At 44.1% G+C, this 19321-nt stretch overlaps 1 protein-coding gene and 1 non-coding gene across 2 annotated transcripts in view; one reads left to right on the top strand and one right to left on the bottom strand.

The window, feature by feature from the left end:
- Nucleotides 1-19321, bottom strand: part of LOC126412698 (forkhead box protein K1-like) — a 279864-nt gene that overhangs the window by 181718 nt on the left and 78825 nt on the right. The gene's annotated exons all lie outside the window — the stretch shown is intronic.
- On the top strand, nucleotides 19135-19209 carry Trnal-caa (transfer RNA leucine (anticodon CAA)). Its single transcript has one exon. It is a non-coding gene; the product is annotated as a tRNA-Leu (tRNA).

Genomic DNA, 19321 nt, shown 5'->3' with positions numbered 1-19321 from the left:
TGTGTGTTGGAAAAGGAGACTTTGAAAGTCACGTTCCTTCAGTCAGCTCCGTGGAGTTAACTTATGTGTAAGATGCAAGCGATTGAAATGGATGGCCTGCCGAAGTGGCCGTGCGGTTCTAGGCGCTGCAGTCTGGAACCGCGAGACCACTACGGTCGCAGGTTCGAATCCTGCCTCGGGCATGGATGTGTGTGATGTCCTTAGGTTAGTTAGGTTTAACTAGTTCTCAGTTCTAGGGGACTAATGACCTCAGAAGTTGAGTCCCATAGTGCTCAGAGCCATTTGAACCATTTTTGAAATGGATGTTGCAATTACGTCTCACGCCAGTTCCGAGATACGTTATTTCATTCTCCTGTAACAAGCAAAAGGAATCAATGCCGCCGAGATTCGTCTTCGATAGTGTCGTACGTATGGGGATGGGGTTATAAGTGGTGGTGTTGCGAGGGAGTGGTGCAGAAAATTCGAGGTTGGTCGCGCGATGTGCACGATGAATGTGGTAATGGAAAACATTCAGGCATGACTGATGAAAGCGTGCAAAATGTTGACGAAATTGTGTGCGCAAAACGTCGGTTTACAATTTTCAAATTTTCTGATGATGACACAAAGGAATTAATGACATTTAGCTGCTAGTGGGCATTGATTTACATCAATGAGAAAAGTTGAAAATTTGTGCCAGACAGGGATTCGAACGTAGGCTTCCTTCTCACAAGGCAGATGCTCTGACCACTGAGCCACCTGGATAGAGAGGTCAGCTTAACTGCACAGACTACCCTAGCAAGGCTCCCGTCAGACCCAAACTCTCAACTTACCCACACACTATTGACGTAATGCCCCTGCCCATTATCCTCACTGCTTGCAGCGTTTCGCTATTCCCTTAAAAACTCCAGCACTGAAGGGATCACTGGCCAGACTCGCCTTCGACAGCAGATTTCATGAGAATAACGCTCGATAATATTGTGACACTGCAGGTTTATTGTGAGACTCACGTAACTCCTAAGGCCAATCCAAAACAAACCGTACGGAATGATTACCAGAGGATGCATTCTCCTTCTCAACAATGCAAAAGTCCATACTGTGAATCGAACAAAGGAAAAACTCTGACTTTCTAGCTGGGAAATTTTTCAACATCCTCCCAGCAAGCGACTTCCATCTCTTCCCAAACATAAATGTCTGGCTGGCTACTCAGTGCTCCATGACCCACGATCAACTCAAGGATGCTGCCAACAACTGACAGAAGCGCTAGATATCACCATTCTTTGATAAAGTGGTAAAGAAGTTGGTGTCACGAAACTTGATCGGTACAGAATGAGATTTTCACTCCGCAGCGGAGTGTGCGCTGATATGAAACTTCCTGGCAGATTAAAACTGTGTGCCCGACCGAGACTCGAACTCGGGACCTTTGCCTTTCGCGGGCAAGTGCTCTACCATCTGAGCTACCGAAGCACGACTCACGCCCGGTACTCACAGCTTTACTTCTGCCAGTATCTCGTCTCCTACCTTCCAAACTTTACAGAAGCTCTCCTGCGAACCTTGCAGAACTAGCACTCCTGAAAGAAATATCAGCGCACACTCCGCTGCAGAGTGAAAATCTCATTCTGGAAATATTCCCCAGGCTGTGGCTAAGCCATGTCTCCGCTATATCCTTTCTTTCAGGAGTGCCAGTTCTGCAAGGTTCGCAGGAGAGCTTCTGTAAAGTTTGGAAGGTAGGAGACGAGATACTGGCAGAAGTAAAGCTGTGAGTACCGGGTGTGAGTCGTGCTTCGGTAGCTCAGATAGTAGAGCACTTGCCCGCGAAAGGCAAAGGTCCCGAGTTCGAGTCTCGGTCGGGCACACAGTTTTGATCGGTACAGTTTTGGTTCATCCAGAATATGTACAAGTTCACTCCAAAAGCTAAACTGATCGAGGTGGCGTAATGGTTAACACACGGGTCCCGCATTCGGCCGTCCTGATTTAGGTTTTCCGTAATTTCCCCTAAATCGCTCCAGGTAAATGCCGGTGTGGTTCCTTTGAAAAACACACATCCGATTTCCTTCCTCATCCTTGAAACATTCCGAGTCCGAGCTTGTGCTCCATCTCTAATGACCTCAATGTCAGCGGGACTTTAAACCCTATCTTCCTTCCTTCCTTACAAAAGCTAAAATTTATTTTCGGGTTGTGTTGTTGGGGAAGGAGATCAAACAGCGATGTCATCGGTCTCATCGGAGTAGCGAAGGACGGGGGAGGAATTCGTCCGTGCCCTTTCAAAGGAACCATCCCGGCATTTGCCTGGAGCGATTTAGTGAAATCACGGAAAAGCTAAATCAGGATGGCCGGACGCGGGATTGAACCGTCGTCCTCCCGAATGAGGGTCCTGTGTGCTAACCATTGCGCCACCCCGCTCGGTCTTTATTTTCTCTACATTACCTTTATTGCTTTATGAACCTTACTTTCACATGAATCAAGCTCTACTGGAAGATACACTATTCATCTTCATGCTATGTCTACACACATAGCGTTTACAGAAATGCGCTTACAGACTGTATTGCTAAGGGAAACTAATAGTATCTTTCGTATCAAAAGTTTCACTACTTCCTTGCTTAAAAGTGTACCGGACACGAGGACTATGGGAACAAACAACTTCACGTCCTTCCAAGATATTCTCGTGTATTTCACGAGACTTCGTATTAAGCCCAGCAACAGGTTCCATAATTCGATTCATCGAAAGACATTAGTGATGTACAGTCACTGTATTGATTGCGTCAAAGGTCAGAGTTGCCAGTTTGTAAGCCAAACCAGGGTGAACACCTACACTCTGCAAGCCAGCTGAAGGTGTGTGGCAGAGGGTACTTCGGGTATCACTGTCATTTCTTCTCTTTCCTATTCCAGTCGCTAATGATGTAGGGGGAAAACGACTGTTGATAAACTATTAATCTCTCTAATTTTACCTTCAAGGTCTTTTCACGCGATATGCGTAAGAGGAAGAGATATATTGGTTGACACTTCTAGGAACGTATGCTACTGGAATTTTAACTTAAACCACTCTGTAATGCAATATGCCTCTCTTGGAGCATCTGCCACTGGAGTAGGATGGGCATATCTCTAAGGTTTTGCCCTTACGAAAAGAACCGTTAATGATATGCGCTGCTCTTCATTGGATCTTCTCTGTTTCCCCTACCAATCCCATCTAGCAATGGTCCCAAAACGACAAGCAACCGTCAGGTATAGCTCGAACGAGAGCTATGTTACCTGCTTCTTTGTGGGTGGACAACACTTTCCAACGGTTCTTCCAGTAGACCTCAGTCCGACATCTGTCTTAGTTTACTATGTGATCATTCAACTTTAAATCGCGCCTTACTCATACTTCCAGATATTTAATCAGACCGAATGCTTCAGTCATACAATGATGAATCTTTTGCCTATTAATGCACAATACATTACATTTATATCTGTTGTTGACAACCGCTAACCCCAGCATCAGCCGTTGATCCTCTGCCAGTATTTCTGCATTTCGCTTCAATTTAGTAGCGTTGCGACTTCTCTATACACGACAGCTTTATCCGCGAACACCTTCATGGTGTGTCCGATGTTACATGTTACGCCACTTATATACATTTCGAACAGTAATGCTCCTATACAGGGAGATTCAAAAATACTTTTACAAAATTTGGAGACAGGTTCCTTACACAAAAACAAGAAAAAATATATCCGAAAATCCTTTGTTTTGTGTTTTTAATAAAAATTAACGTTCAGCTGCTCCGCGTACAATCCAACAATTTCAGTGTATTCAAAGACGTCTTTGGCTGACGACATCCATAGTATCCCTTTAAGATTAATGTGCAGGCTGGAGTTGCAGGTGACTGTCTGATAGGTTAATAAGTTCCCAGAACGTCTTGTAGGTGCTTTGTACAGGGCTTTTTTTTTATTCGGAACACGCTCCCAGACGTACTACAAGAGGTGGCCCTGTAAATAACAAGACACATTTGGTTTATGCATTATGGGTCTCCTCTAAACTTTAGTTCCCCAAGGAAGTGCTATAGGTCCTCTACTGTTCCTGATCTATATTAACGACATAGGAGACAATCTGAGTAGCCGTCTTAGATTGTTTGCAGATGATGCTGTTATTTACCGTTTTGTAAAGTCATCAGATGATCAAAACGACTTGCAAAATGATTTAGATATCTGTATGGTGCGAAAAGTGGCAATTGGCCCTGAATAAAGAAAAGTGTGAAGTTATTCACATGAGTACTAAAAGAAAGCTAAATTTCGATTACGCGATAAGTCACACAAATCTGAGGGCTGTAAATTCAACTAAATACGTAGGGATTACAATTACAAATAACCTAAATTGGAACGATCACACAGATAATATCGTGGGTAGAGCAAACCAAAGACTGCGATTCATTGGCAGAACACTTAGAAGCTGCAACAGCTCTACCAAAGAGACTGCTTACACTACGCTTGTCCGCCCTATTCTGGAGTACTGCTGTGCGGTGTGGGATCCGCATCAGGAGGGACTGACGGATGACATCGAAAAAGTACAAAGAAGGGCAGCTCGTTTTGTACTATCGCGAAATAGGGGAGATAGTGTCACAGGCATGATACGTGAATTGGAGTGGCAATCATTGAAACAAAGGCATTTTTCGTTGCGACGGGATCTTCTCATGAAATTTCAATCACCAGTTTTCTCCTCCGATTGCGAAAACTTTCTGTTGGCACCCACCTACATAGGGAGAAATGATCATCACGATGAAATAAGAGAAATCAGGGCTCGCACAGAAAAATTTAAGTGCCCGTTTTTCCCGCTTGTCGATCGAGAGTGGAACGGTAGAGAGACAGCATGAAGGTGGTTCATTGGACCCTCTGCCAGGCACTTTGTTGTGAATAGCAGAGTAATCACGCAGATGTAGATGTAGGTAGTTTCATTGTTCGAGATCGTGACTGATGGATCCGCAGAGGGGAAGTAGTTCTGCGGCTGCACCTTGTCCCTACCTCAGTCCCTTGGATTTTTGTGTCTGCGGCCACCTTACACAGTTGGTTTATGCAGCACCAACACCCAGATGCAGAAACTCTTCACGATGTGTCATGGATGTCTGCGAAACCACTCGAAACCGTCAGGGAGTAGTTGAAAGGGTAAGACAGTCCATAATTCAACGAGTGCATGCGTGTTTAGAAGGAAGATGAGTTTTTTTTAACATTTCTTGAAAAGCCATTAGCTTGTATAGAATAAACATGGTTCAGGAAACCTTTAGTGTCCTTTTCTAACCTTTTTACTTAAAATAATTACTCTGCATTCTGATTTATCCATTTAAGGAAGTGCATAGTGGTTAATCTGGCTGGACAATCCAGATCTAAACATTGTATCTTCCGAATGTGCGGTTAGTGTTTCAACTCCTGCCCACCTCTGTGGGTTATACTTTGTATCTAACACTACCTGACGAAAAAAGTGAAGCAACCATAAAAGGAAATTAAATTAAACTTCATGGGTTGAGGGGGTATGTGATGTTACTTCGATGATTAAATAGAAAAAAAAAAGAAAAAAAAAATCCACTACTGAATAACTACCTACTGTTGTCAACCTGCTGGAAACAGTAACCACCGTAAAACATTCAGGATCTATCTTAAATGGAATGACCACATAAAACAAATAGTTGGGAAAGCAAAGGCGAGACTAAAGTTCATAACAAGAATCTTAAAGAAAAGTGATTTATCCACTAAAGAAGCGACTTACAAGGCGCTTGGTTGTCCGATTCTTAAGTACTGTTCACCAGTCTGAGACGCCTACCAGGGAGGTGGATAGAAGAGGTACAGAAATCCAAACAGGATCGGGGTGGCGTCTGATACAGAGCAAAAAACAACACTGTGTACATCAATTTCTACAACATCACAAATGTATATACACACATCAAAATAAGTTCAAATGGTTCAAATGGCTCTGAGCACTATGGGACTTAACTTCTGAGGTCAACAGTCCCCTAGAACTTAGAACTACTTAAACCTAACTAACCTAAGGACGTCACACACATCCATGCCCAAGGCAGGATTCGAACCTGCGACCGTAGCGGCCGCGAGGTTCCAGACTGTAGCACCTAGAACCGCGAGACCACTACGGCCGGCATCAAAATAAGTTTTGCACCACCTTGGTTCCGAGACTTCCAGAACCTATATAGAAAATTGGAATAGATAACAACATAAACGCCAATTCTGCCCTTTTTATTGCTCATGAAAACCACACAATGCATGTTGTACCACCATACAGCGAGACCTTCAGAGGCGGTGGTCCAGATTTCTGTACACACCGGTACCTCTAGTATTCAGTAGCACGTCCTCTTGCATTGATGCATGCCTGTATTCGTCGTGGCATACTACCAACAAGTTCATCAAGGCACTGTTGGTGCAGAATGTCCCACTCCTCAACGGCGATTCGGCGTAGATCCCTCAGAGTGGTTGGTGGGTCACGTCGTCCATAAACAGCCCTTTTCAATCTATCCCAGGCATGTTCGATAGGGTTCATGTCTGGAGAACACGCTGGCCTGTCTAGTCGACCGATGCCACCCTGAAGGAAATCATTCACAAGACGTGCCCGATGGGGGCCTGAATTGTCGCCCATGAAGACGAACGCCTCGCCAATATGCTGCCGATATGGTAGCACTGTCGGTCGGAGGAAGGCATTCACGGACCTTACAGCCGTTACGACGCTTTCCATGACCACCAGCGGCGTACGTCGGCCCCACATAATGCCATCCCAAAACAGCAGGGTGCCTCCACCTAGCTGGACAGTGTGTCTAAGGCGTTCAGCCTGACCGCGTTGCCTCCAAACACGTCTCCGACGATAGTCTGGTTAAAGGCATATGCGACACTCATCGGCGAAGAGAAAGTGATGCCAATCCTGAGTGGTCCATTCGGCATGTTATTGGGCCCATCTGTACCGCGCTGCATGGTGTGGTTGCAAAGATGAACCTCGCCATGGACGTCGGGAGTGAAATTGCGCATCATGCAACCTACTGCGCACAGTTTGAGTCGTAACACGACGTCCTGTGGCTGCACGAAAAGCATTATTCAACATGGTGGTGTTGCTGTCGGGGTTCCTCCGAGCCATATTCTGTAGGTAGCAGTCATCCACTGCAGTAGTAGCCCTTGGGCGGCCTGAGCGAGGCATGTCATCGACAGTTCCTGTCTCTCTGTATCTCCTCCATGTCCGAACAACATCGCTTTGGTTCCCTCCGAGACGCCTGGACACTTCACTTGTTGAGAGCCCTTCCTGGCACAAGATGACAATGCGGACGCGATCGAACCGCGGTATTGCCCGTCTAGGCATGGTTGAACTAGAGGCAACAAGAGCCGTGTACCTACTTCCTGGTGGAATGACTGGAACTGATCGGTTGTCGAACCCCCTCTGTCTAATAGGCGCTGGTCATGCGTGGTTGTTTACATCTTTGGGCGGGTTTAGTGACATCTCTGAACAGTCAAAGGGACTGTGTCTGTGATACAATATCCACAGTCAGCGTTATATTCAGGAGTTCTGGGAACTGGGGTGATGAATAACTTTTTTTGATGTGTGTATAACAACAGAAATATGAGTCTACTTATATTATATAATGCGTATCAATGACATCCGTGTCCGCTAATACAATAGAATATAAAATCCGTCCTATCACATAGTACACAAGTTGTCATGTATATTACTGCAGTCAGATCTTAGATAGTGGCAACTCTTGATCACACTTGACATAACTATCATATAGTGTAAACATGGAACTGACAGGTCTAAGAGTCCACATTACCTGTCTTTTCTAAGTTCATACACATATATGACATGCATTGATATAAGTAATATATAATCCGTGAACAGTTAGTATATGAATGTATTACATACAAAAGGTATAATAGTGCAAAATAACCCAACTACAATTAAAAACTAGAATCCACTTCAGATGTCACGTAGAAATTCCATTACTATTGGGGGCACAGATAACGAGCAGTAAACATAATGATTGAAATCGCAAGACTGTGTTCAAGACAGAAAATATGTACCGAGCATGAGAATCCATGTACACACAAAAACTGCGTATTACTTACTGAAAAAGAATCATTTGATTCGTGCACCGTACTGGGTTGTTAAACGTTGTGGCCATGCCAGAGAGCATAAACGGACACAGTTCTTTCTATTACCTTACTTGATCAAAGGAGATGAATTAGACAATTTTACATGCAGGATATGAATGCAGCTGACAGACTATATATCTTAGAAATGGCAAAAGACAGGTAACGTAGTTCACCGACCTTTCGGTTTCATGTTTACACTATATGACAGCATTGTCATACGTGATCAAGAATTGTCGCTGTCTAAGATCTGACAGCAATAACATACATGGTATAGAGATACGTAATGTAAGTAGACCTATATTTCTGCTAACTGTCATGTTGTAGAAATCGATGTACTTACAGTTATTTGTTCCTCTGTATCAGATGCCACTGATGATGAGTTGTACACCCCAATACTGGTTTGGCAAATTAACATTTCAAATGCACCTAACGATGTTTTGAAGATGTCATTTAAAAATTATCTTAAAGCTGCGGAGAACCAAACATTCAAGACGCGGTTACTTCCGACCTACAATGTTTCTTTAACGGCCAAAACGCAGACTTCTACTAACAAGATTTCCGCCAAATCATCCATTGTTGGGGAAAATTAGTCGTATTAAGGGAGGAAAATGTACAGATAGTCTAACACTTACTTCAACTTTGATTGTCGCAGCTTGATTTTTTTCGAGGCGATCATTAAACTTCATAACTACCTTTCTCACTTTGTTTCGATTCCATATTACAGGAGACGAATGATGACACTCGATGATGGTACGAGTGGAGTACCGAGACATTTTTCTTTGTTAATACAGCTACAATAGTGCAAATTACAAACTTGTATCCTCTTCAGACGCTACGTAGAAATTCTATTTATTACTAATGGGGGGCCGGCCGCTGTGGTCGAGCGGTTCTAGGCGCTTCAGTCCGGAACCGCGCTGCTGCTACGGTCGCAGGTTTGAATCCTGCCTCGGGCATGGATGTGTGTGACGTCCTTAGGTTAGGTAGGTTTATGTAGTTCTAAGTCTAGGGGACTGATGACCTCAGATGTTAAGTCCGATAGCGCTTGGAGACATTTGAACCATTTGAACTATTGGGGGCACAGATAAAGAGTAATAAACATAATGATTCAAACAGCAAGGCTGTGGTCAAGGTAGACACTATGTTAAGAGCATGAGGATCCATGAACACGCAAATACTGTGTTTTACTTACTGAAAGAGAATCATTTCATTCGAGCACCGTACTGGATTGGTAAACTTTGTGGCCATACCAGAGGGCATAAACGGACACAGTTCTTGCTGTTAACTGACTTGATCAAAGGAGATGAAATAGTGGAGGCACCAGAGGAAAAACTAGGCAAAAGAACAAGGCGTAGCAGATATACAGGGGTTGGTCAAAAATTTGGAAACCCCGCGAGAAGTGCCTGCTTGAACATAAATGAAGATTCTAGCCAACCCTGTAGTTGTTGGATTTGACCACGAGCGCCTCTGTGCAATGTCCTCAATACGTTGCAACTGCCAGTCGTATTCAGGACACAGTTCTGTGTGACTGTCAGTGCATTATGTCAGAGCCAAGTGAATTCCAACGTGGGAAAATTGTTGGTGGGATGATGGGCGCCTCCGTAACCAGGGCAGCCGAAGTGTTTTGTGTTTCAAGAGGCACCGTATCGAAGATTTACATTGCATGCGGGGAAAGCGGAAAACCGTCATCCGCCACGTCACAACGCGGACGATTGTCTTCGGTGCGTGACCATGTCAGACAGTCATTGAAGAAGATTGTGACGAAAAAAATAGGATGGCAGCTAAAAAAAGTCACCGAAAAACTGAATGTCGCACTCGAACCTTGTCAGTGCCAAAACAATACCAGGAGCGCTCCATAATGAGGGAATTGGAGGGCGAGCTGGTATTCCAGTATCTCTCATCGGTGAAGCATACGCCAGTAACAGCAAAATGTGATGCAGAAGCCATAAAACCTGGACTATGGAGCGACGGAAGAAAGTCATTTGATCGCATGAGGGTTGTTTCACACTGTTTTCAACTTCTGGCCGAGATTACGTCCCAAGAGTGAAACATGGCGTGGGTTCTGTGATGATTTTGGCAGTCATTTCGTGGTATATCACGGTCCCCTTAGTTGCTCTGCAATGTCGCCTTACTGTTAGGATTATGTGACCATTTTGGCTGATCAGGTCCATCCAATGGTCCAATGTTTGTTTCTCAATGGTGATGCTGTGCGCCAAGACAGAGCTCCTGTTCACACAGGACTGGTTTTCTGAGCACGAGGATGAATTATGGCACCACAGTCATCAGATCTCAATATTGTTGAGCCTTTGTGGTCTGCTCTAGAGGAAAGCGTGCGAGATCGCTATACACCTCCACCATCGTTACCTGAGCTTGCCAGTATTGTGTAGCACGAATGGTGTAAGACTGCAAGGAAAACCATATAGACCTGTAGTTATCCATTCAGAGACGACTGGAAGGTGTTTTGAATGCCAACGGTTTTCCTACTCCATACTAGTTATGGTAATATGTTGCGTTTCTGGTGTTTCAATATTGTTAATCAACGTCTGATCGTGGATAACACATGGGAGTTTAAATGTAGGTGATGAAGGTGCATAAGCCAACGGCCCTTGCCGCAGTGGTAACGCCGGTTCCCGTCAGATCACCGAAGTTAAGCCATGTCGGGCTGAGCTAGCACTTGGATGGATGACCATCCGGTCTGCCGAGCGCTGTTGGCACGCGGGGTGTACGCAGCCCTTGTGAGGCAAACTGAGGAGCTACGTGATTGAGAAGTAGCGGCTCCGGTCTCGTAAACTGACATACTGTCGGGAGAGCGGTGTGCTGACCACATGCCCCTCCATATCCGCATCCAGTGACGCCTGTGGGCTGAGGATGACACGGCGGCCGGTCGGGCCCTTTGGGATTTCCAAGGCCTGTTCAGACGGAGTATGAAAGTGCATAAAAGTAGAAAACGAAAAAGACAGAAAGGAACACGGACGCCTAACAATTAAATTAGAAAGTGCGAAGTGGAAAAGTTGGAGACTTGTACTAAAATAGTAGTTTTTTCTCTGTTCATAAAATTATTGTATGCTTCTTGTAGTTATTAGATTATAGACGGTATCTTTGCTAACTTCAGTGTTTACATAGTATATGTGATGTAAACACGACAGGAAAAGGAACTTTGAGACATGTATAAAGCTGCTGTTTTTTTCCCTACTAGATATTGTCGGATGATACACCAAAGTCGTAAACACAAAACGTACATGTCATATTCGTTTTCCTTTTGCTGCCATTGTCCTGGTCATTGTTGGCAAGTTAATATAGACTTGAGACTTCCTGGCAGATTAAAACTGTGTGCCGGACCGAGACTCGAAATCGGTACCTTTCCCTTTCGCGAGCAAGTGCTCTACCAACTGAGCTACCCAAGCGCGACTCACGCCCCGTCCTCACAGCTCTACTTCTGCCACTACCTCGTCTCCTACTTTCCAAACTTTACAGAAGCTCTCCTGCGGCCGGTCGGAGTGGCCGAGCGGTTCTAGGCGCTACAGTCTGGAACCGCGCGACCGCTACGGTCGCAGGTCCGAATCCTGCCTGTGTGATGTCCTTAGGTTAGTTAGGTTTAAGTAGTTCTAAGTTCTAGGGGACTGATGACCTCAAAAGATAAGTCCCATAGTGCTCAGAACCATTTGAACCAAGCTCTCCTGCGAAACTTGCAGAAGTAGCACTCCTGAAAGAGAGGATATAGACTTGTAAGTGGCCGGATGCCCTTCCCATTTCCAGCCCCCCCCCCCAAGGATGGAACTGGTGGACCACGTCTGTCTGCGTCTAGAGTCATCCCACGCGAAAGTGTGAGAACGTTTTTTTTTTTTTCGAAATGCTTGCAAAACGTGTAACTGAGCGGGAGGTGTGTACCAGATCAGTATTCAGTTACTGGGGTATGTGGAAAACAGCCTAAAACAACATCCCTGCTGGTCGATACACTGCCCCTCGTCGTTAAACCGGCGGACGGGTTCGATCCAGGTTCGGTGCTACTTTCCTATTTCCGGAAGTGACGTACCAATGCGCGCGGCTTCCGGGCAGGTCACGTACATGTATTAACTCACATAATTCTACATGGTGATGGAGGCTAAACCTCTGAAACTTGTAGTGGCAATAAAATAAAATAATGACTGGTAATTTTAAATTCTTAGTTTCAGTTGACATCAGTAACAGTCACAGTAAACGCTAATCCAAAATGACGTCATTTACAGTGGACCTTTAGGTAAATGAAAATGTCCGTCTATTTTTTACAGTCCGTAGCCCAATTATTTAAAATCTCTGTTGAGTACCGACATCCCAGGTGTTGCTCTCTGTTGTGCAATGCCCTGCTTTCCAACGGATCGATTCACGGGCAACTCCGGAATGTAAGACGTCGTTGCATGACGAAGCAATTCAGACACGAAACGAGGAGAATCGGCTAGGTCTGCTGTCTACAGGCGACAATCTGCGGCGTGTAGTTCACACGCTACACTAGTCCACTGACACCCTGACAATTTTTGTGATGTACAGGTTACTATATTACTTAATTTTGTGCACAAGGGCACACTGATTTTTTTTAATACACTTCTGAACCTATGCTATGCTATGAAACGTTATGGTTTGGTACTTCTGAATTGACCGCGTGCAAAAGTGCTTCTGTGTTCGTTACCTATCAGAAATTTAGGATCTCCTGCTATAAAATTGGTTCTGCTCGCCGCCATTTCGACCCTCTATCTTCGGTTGTATTGCAAAATACCAGATCCTGAACTTTTTGTGCCGAATAAAATGAGCAAGGTTTTATTGACTGTACACTCGTATTTCAAAACTTTTCTGTATAAGGCTTATTTTAGGGTCCGTCCATCCATCAGATTAATGGTAAATATATAGTATGTGGCCAAACGAATAGACAAAGTTGAAATTGCAGTTACAAACGAAATTCTTTATCTTGCTGATGATGATTGCTCTCATATAACTGATTCTGATCTCTTACCTATATTTTCGTGATCTGTTTAGTATGTGCCCGAGATGTTTGTATGACCCTGAGAACGAGAGAACTTTATTGATTTCACATTTGAACTTTAACATGTGGCAGAGGATATCTCGTTTTCTCATCAGACAGGATTCCTTATGCACAACAGTAGAATGCTTTGCCCAATACTTTTGCTGTGGGACATACCCGATATCTTCGTCTCTCAGATTGGTCCTCCAAGCCACAGTTGCCTACTTGCAAATTAACATCCATTTGGTCTTTGTGGAGTTCAGTTGGGTCTCAAGTTGTTATATGCCTCATCCCAAACCAGCATATACCTCTGCAGTTAATCTGTTCCTGAACTTTCCATTAATCTCATCCGTGGCTAACATTCAGGTTTTGCATCTGTGTTAAACGATTCGTGATCTTGACGTCTGCATAAGTGAACAGTTACCAGATTAAAAGAACGACTTCCCTGTGGATTTGAAGTAAACATAATAATTATATTTATGAATAACATGTCTTCAGCATCGGAAAACCTTAACGACGCTAATGATACGCCCCTCGTACATGTACAATATTCCCTTTAACTCTCGGAATTCTAATATTTAGTTCGTTAATTGTTCACTTGTTTATAACCGATCTACCGTATTATTCAATCAGCACAAAGAGGAAGCAATAAAGCAAACTAATGAGAAATTCAGAAAGGCGATTGCAATTCAGGGAGAAGAAATACAACCTTTGGTTCAAATGGTTCAAATTTCTCTGAGCACTATGGGACTTAACTTCTGAGGTCATCAGTCCTCTAGAACTTAGAACTACTTAAACCTAACTAACTTAAGGACATCACACACATCCATACCCGAGGCAGGATTCGAACCTGCGACCACAGCGGTCGCGCGGTCCCAGACTGTAGCTCCTACAACCGCTAGGCCACAGAGGCCGGCAAATGAAACCTTTAATTTTGGTAATTGTGTCATTACGGGAAAGGGCTTAGCACATAAAATAAATGCATGTTTTAAAAAGATAAACAAAAAGAAAATTACAACAAGATTAATGGAATGAAATAGATTTAAAGCAGGTGACACTGAGGGAAAGAGATTTGGAAATTAGACGCTGATAGCAGAGATGAATTTTGCCGTTTGGGCGGCAAAATAACCGACAATGGCTGAAACAGAGGTTGTTGTTGTTGTGGTCTTCAGTCCTGAGACTGGTTTGATGCAGCTCTCCATGCTACTCTATCCTGTGCAAGCTTCTTCATCTCCCAGTACCTACTGCAGTCTACATCCTTCTGAATCTGCTTAGTGTATTCATCTCTTGGTCTCCCTCTACAATTTTTACCCTCCACGCTGCCCTCCAATACTAAATTGGTGATCCCTTGATGCCTCAGAACATGTTCTACCAAGCGATCCCTTCTTCTAGTCAAGTTGTCCCACAAACTCCTCTTCTCCCCAATCCTGTTCAGTACGTCTCATTAGTTATGTGATCTACCCATCTAATCTTCAGCAACCTTCTGTAGCACCACATTTCGAAAGCTTCTATTCTCTTCTTGTCCAAACTATTTATCGTCCATGTTTCACTTCCATACATGGCTACACATCATACAAATACTTTCAGAAATGACTTCCTGACACTTAAATCTATACTCGATGTTAACAAATTTCTCTTCTTCAGAAACGATTTCCTTGGAACTGCCAGTCTACATTTTTTATCCTCTCTACTTTGACCATCATCAGTTATTTTGCTCCCCAAATACCAACATTCCTTTACTACTTTAAGTGTCTCATTTCCTAATCTAATTCCCTCAGCATCACACGACTTAATTCGTCTACATACCATTATCCTCATTGTGCTTTTGTTGATGTTCATCGTATATCCTCCTTTCAAGACACTGTCCATTCCGTTCAGCTGCTCTTCCAAGTCCTTTGCTGTCTCTGACAGAATTACAATGTCATCGGCGAACCTCAAAGTTTTTATTTCTTCTCCATGGATTTTAATACCTACTCCGAACTTTTCTTTTGTTTCCTTTACTGCCTGCTCAATATACAGATTGAATAACATCGGGGAGAGGCTACAACCCTGTCGTACTCCCTTCCCAACCTCTGCTTCCCTTTCGTGTCCCTCGACTCTTATAACTGCCACCTGGTTTCTGTACAAATTGTAAATAGCCTTTCGCTCTTTGTATTTTACCCCTGCCACCTTCAGAATTTGAAAGAGAGCATTACAGTCAACATTATCAAAAGGTTTCTCTAAGTCTACAAATGCTAGAAACGTAGGTTTGCCTTTTCGTAATCTATTTTCTAAGATACGTCGTAGGGTCAGCATTGCCTCACGTGTTCCCATATTTCTACGAAATCCAAACTGATCTTCCCCGAGGTCGGCTTCTACCAGTTTTCCCATTCGTCTGTAAATAATTCGCGTTAGTATTTTGCAGCTGTAACGTATTAAACTGATAGTTCGTTAATTTTCACATCTGTCAACGCCTGCGTTCTTTGGGATCGGAATTATTCAAAAATTCAAATGGCTATGAGCACTATGGGACTTGACATCTATTGTCATCAGTCCCCTAGAACTCAGAACTACTTAAACCTAACTAACCTAAGGACATCACACAACACCCAGTCATCACGAGGCAGAGAAAATCCCTGACCCCGTCGGGAATCGAACCCGAGAACCCCGGCGTGGGAAGCGAGAACGCTACCGCACGACCACGAGCTGCGGACTTGGAATTATTAAATTCTTCTCGAAGTTGAGGGTATTTCGCCTGTCTTATACATTTTGCTCACCAGATGGTAGAATTTTGTCAGGACTGGCTCTCCCAAGGCTGTCAGTAGTTCTACCGTAATGTTGCCTACTCCCGAGGCCTTGTTTCGACTTAGGTCTTTCAGTGCTCTGTCAAACTCTTCACGCAGTATCATATCTCCCATTTCACCTTCATCTACATTCTCTTCCGTTTCCATAATATTGTCCTCTAGAAGATCACCCTTGTATAGAGTCCCTATGTATTCCTTCCACCTTTCGGCTTTCCCTTCTTTGCTTAGAACTGGGTTTCTATCTGAGTTCTTGATATTTATACAAGTGGTTCTCTTTTCTTCAAAGGTCTCTTTGATTTTCCTGTAAGCAGTATCTATCTTACCCCTAGTGATATACGCCTCTACATCCTTACATTTGTACTCTAGCCATCCCTGCTTAGCCATTTTGCACCTCTTGTCGATTTCATTTTTGAGACGTTTGTTTTCCTTTTTGACTACTTCATTTACTGCATTTGATATTTTCTCCTTTCACCAATTAAATTCAATGTTTTTTCTGTTACCCAAGGATTTCTACTGGCTCTCGTCTTTTTACCTACTTGATCCTCTGCTGCCTTCATATTTCATCTCTCAAAGCTACCCATTCTTCTTCTACTGTATTTCTTTCCCCCATTCTTGTCAATTGTTCCCTTATGCTCTGCCTGTTACTCTGTACAACCTCTGGTTTAGTCAGTTTATCTAGGTTCCATTTCCTTAAATTCCCACCTTTTTGCAGTTTCTTCAGTTTTAATCAACAGTTCATAACCATTGCGGTCAGAGTCCACATCTTCCCCTGGAAATGTCTTACAATTTAAAACCTGGTTCCTGAATCTCTCTCTTACCATTATATAATCTATCTGAAACCTGTCAGTATCTCCAGGCTTCTTCCATGTACACAATCTTCTTTTATGGTTCTTGAACCAAGTGTTAGCTATGATTAAGTTGCGCTCTGTACAAAATTCCACCAGGCGGCTTCCTCTTTCATTTTTTACCCCCAATCCATATTCACCTACAAAGTTTCCTTCTCTTCCTTTTCCTACTATCGAATTCCAGTCACTCGTGACTACTAAATTTTCGTCTCCCTTCGCTGTCTGAATAATTTCTTTTATCTCATCATACATTTCTTCAATTTCTTCATCATCTGCAGAGCTAGTTGGCATATAGACTTGTACTACTGTCGTAGGCGTGGGCTTCGTGTCTATCTTGGCCACAACAATGCGTTCGCTGTGCTGTTTGTAGTAGCTTACCCGAATTCCTATTGTTTTATTCATTATTAAACCTACTCCTGCATTACTCCTATTTGATTTTGTATTTATAACCCTGTATTCATCTCACCAAAAGTCTTGTTCCTCCTGCCACCGAACTTCACTAATTCCCACTATATCCAACTATAACCTATCAATTTCCCTTTTTAAATTTTCTAACCTACCTGCCGGATTAAGAGATCTGAGATTCCACGCTCCAATCCGTAGAACGCCAGTTTTCTTTCTCCTGATAACGACATCCTCTTGAGTAATCCCCGCCCGGAGATCCGGATGGGGGACTATTTTACCTCCAGAATATTTTACCCAAGAGGACGCCATCATCACTTATCCATACAGTAAAGCTGCATGCCCTCGGGAAAAAATACGGCCGTAGTTTCCCCTTGCTTTCAGCCGCTCGCAGTACCAGGACAGCAAGGTCGTTTTGGTTAGTGTTACAAGGCCAGATCAGTCAATCATCCAGGCTGTTGCCCCTGCAACTACTGAAAAGGCTGCTGCCCCTCTTCAGGAACCATACGATTGTCTGGCTTCTCAACAGATACCCCTCCGTTGTGGTTGCACCTACGGTACGGCACGCAAGCCTCCCCACTAACGGCAAGGTTTATGGTTCATGGGGGGAGGGAAACAGAGGTACGGATAAAAAAATAAAAATAACAAATAAAAAAATAAATTAATCACACCTAGAGGTAGGGATAAAAAAATTAGTCACACCTAGAGGAATAATTATAAACATCTTTGAAAACAGCGTAATTCCACCCCTGGACTTGATAACCGCCTGGATTCCATTTGGAAGTGAGTCCAAGAAGTTGTGCAGGTACGTCGCATCCAGGTTAAGCCATATGCCGAGAATTCGTCCGTGCAGTTCCACCAAAGTGCGGGGACGCTGATGCCGGCGTTTTACCCGCTGTCTCACCATGTAGCAGAGATTTTCTATGGGGTTCAGGGCGGGTGATTTTGCAGGCCACTCGAAATGTAATAGGGTGGGGAGTGTTTAGAAAACTAGTCGCATATTCATCCAGTCCGATGAACTTTGCTGTTGTCGTCACCTGTGTGGGCAATGGCCTCTGGCGACGTGACCGACTCCAAATATTCGTTGCATTCAGATCCCGTCAGGATGTTCTCTCGCTGACAGGTGGTGGTGGATCTTCATTCACGTCCTGCAGCAGCTCCTGTCGGATTTGGAAGCGATTTTGATTCACATTCTGTGAAACGCGTCTGCGGTCCCTCTCCGTAAGTATCTTTTTCAGACCACCGTTTGACGTCGTGTTCTGTGGCTACGTGCGTTCCATCGTTGCTTGAAGACATGTTGAACAGTCGGCCGCGAAACACTAACAATCTAACAATTCCAGCATCTTCAAACACCGTATGAACAAGGGCACGGACAAACACTATTGCCCCTTTTGACCAAACGCTTGGAACATAAATGTCTCACTGAGTGATACTGCCTTATCCTCATACAGAAGCAGTGTGCTATTGGTTGAGCACAAGTCTCGACCGCTGCGCCATCTGTAAAGACTAACGATTCATCTGCTTGCGCCCGGTGTGATTAATTTTTTGTCTGGTGAACTTAACTTGTAACTACAGCTAGCTAGTCTGCAAACGATTGCATTAAAGGTGAAGGCTACTTGAGTAAGACTCATAATTCGATAAATATAAAATTTCCAGACAGCGTTATCAAGCACAATGACGGAGCTACTGTGAAATTTGGGTATTGATTTCTGTTCCAGCCGCCTGATACAAACCGATAGTTATTTAGTCGAACTGCAGTACTGCTTTTTGCATGCATTTGAAGTGAATGGTAATAGCTCAAATAGCGCCCGCCCGGTTAGCCGGGTGGTCTAACGCACGGTTTTCCGGAGTGAGAAGGAGCGCCTGGTTCCCCAGGCTGTGGCTAAGCCATGTCTCCGCAATATCCTTTCTTTCAGGAGTGTTAGTTCTGCAAGGTTCGCGGGAGAGGTTCGCAGGAGAGCTTCTGTAAAGTTTGGAAGGTAGGAGACGAGGTACTGGCAGAAGTAAAGCTATGAGGGCGGGGCGTGAGTCGTGCTTGGGTAGCTCAGTTGGTAGAGCACTTGCCCGCAAAAGGCAAAGGTCCCGAGTTCGAGTCTCGGTCCGGCACACAGTTTTAATCTGCCAGGAAGTTTCAGTCCGTAGATGGTTTTTAGGCGGTTTTCAATTTGCCACGGCGAATGCGGGCTGGTTCCCCTTATTCCGCCTCAGCTACACTATGT

Source organism: Schistocerca serialis, chromosome 7, assembly GCF_023864345.2.
Source record: "Schistocerca serialis cubense isolate TAMUIC-IGC-003099 chromosome 7, iqSchSeri2.2, whole genome shotgun sequence".
Taxonomy (NCBI): domain Eukaryota; kingdom Metazoa; phylum Arthropoda; class Insecta; order Orthoptera; family Acrididae; genus Schistocerca; species Schistocerca serialis.
The sequence above is the reverse complement of the archived record's forward strand: the minus strand, read 5'-3'. Positions and strand labels throughout refer to the sequence as shown.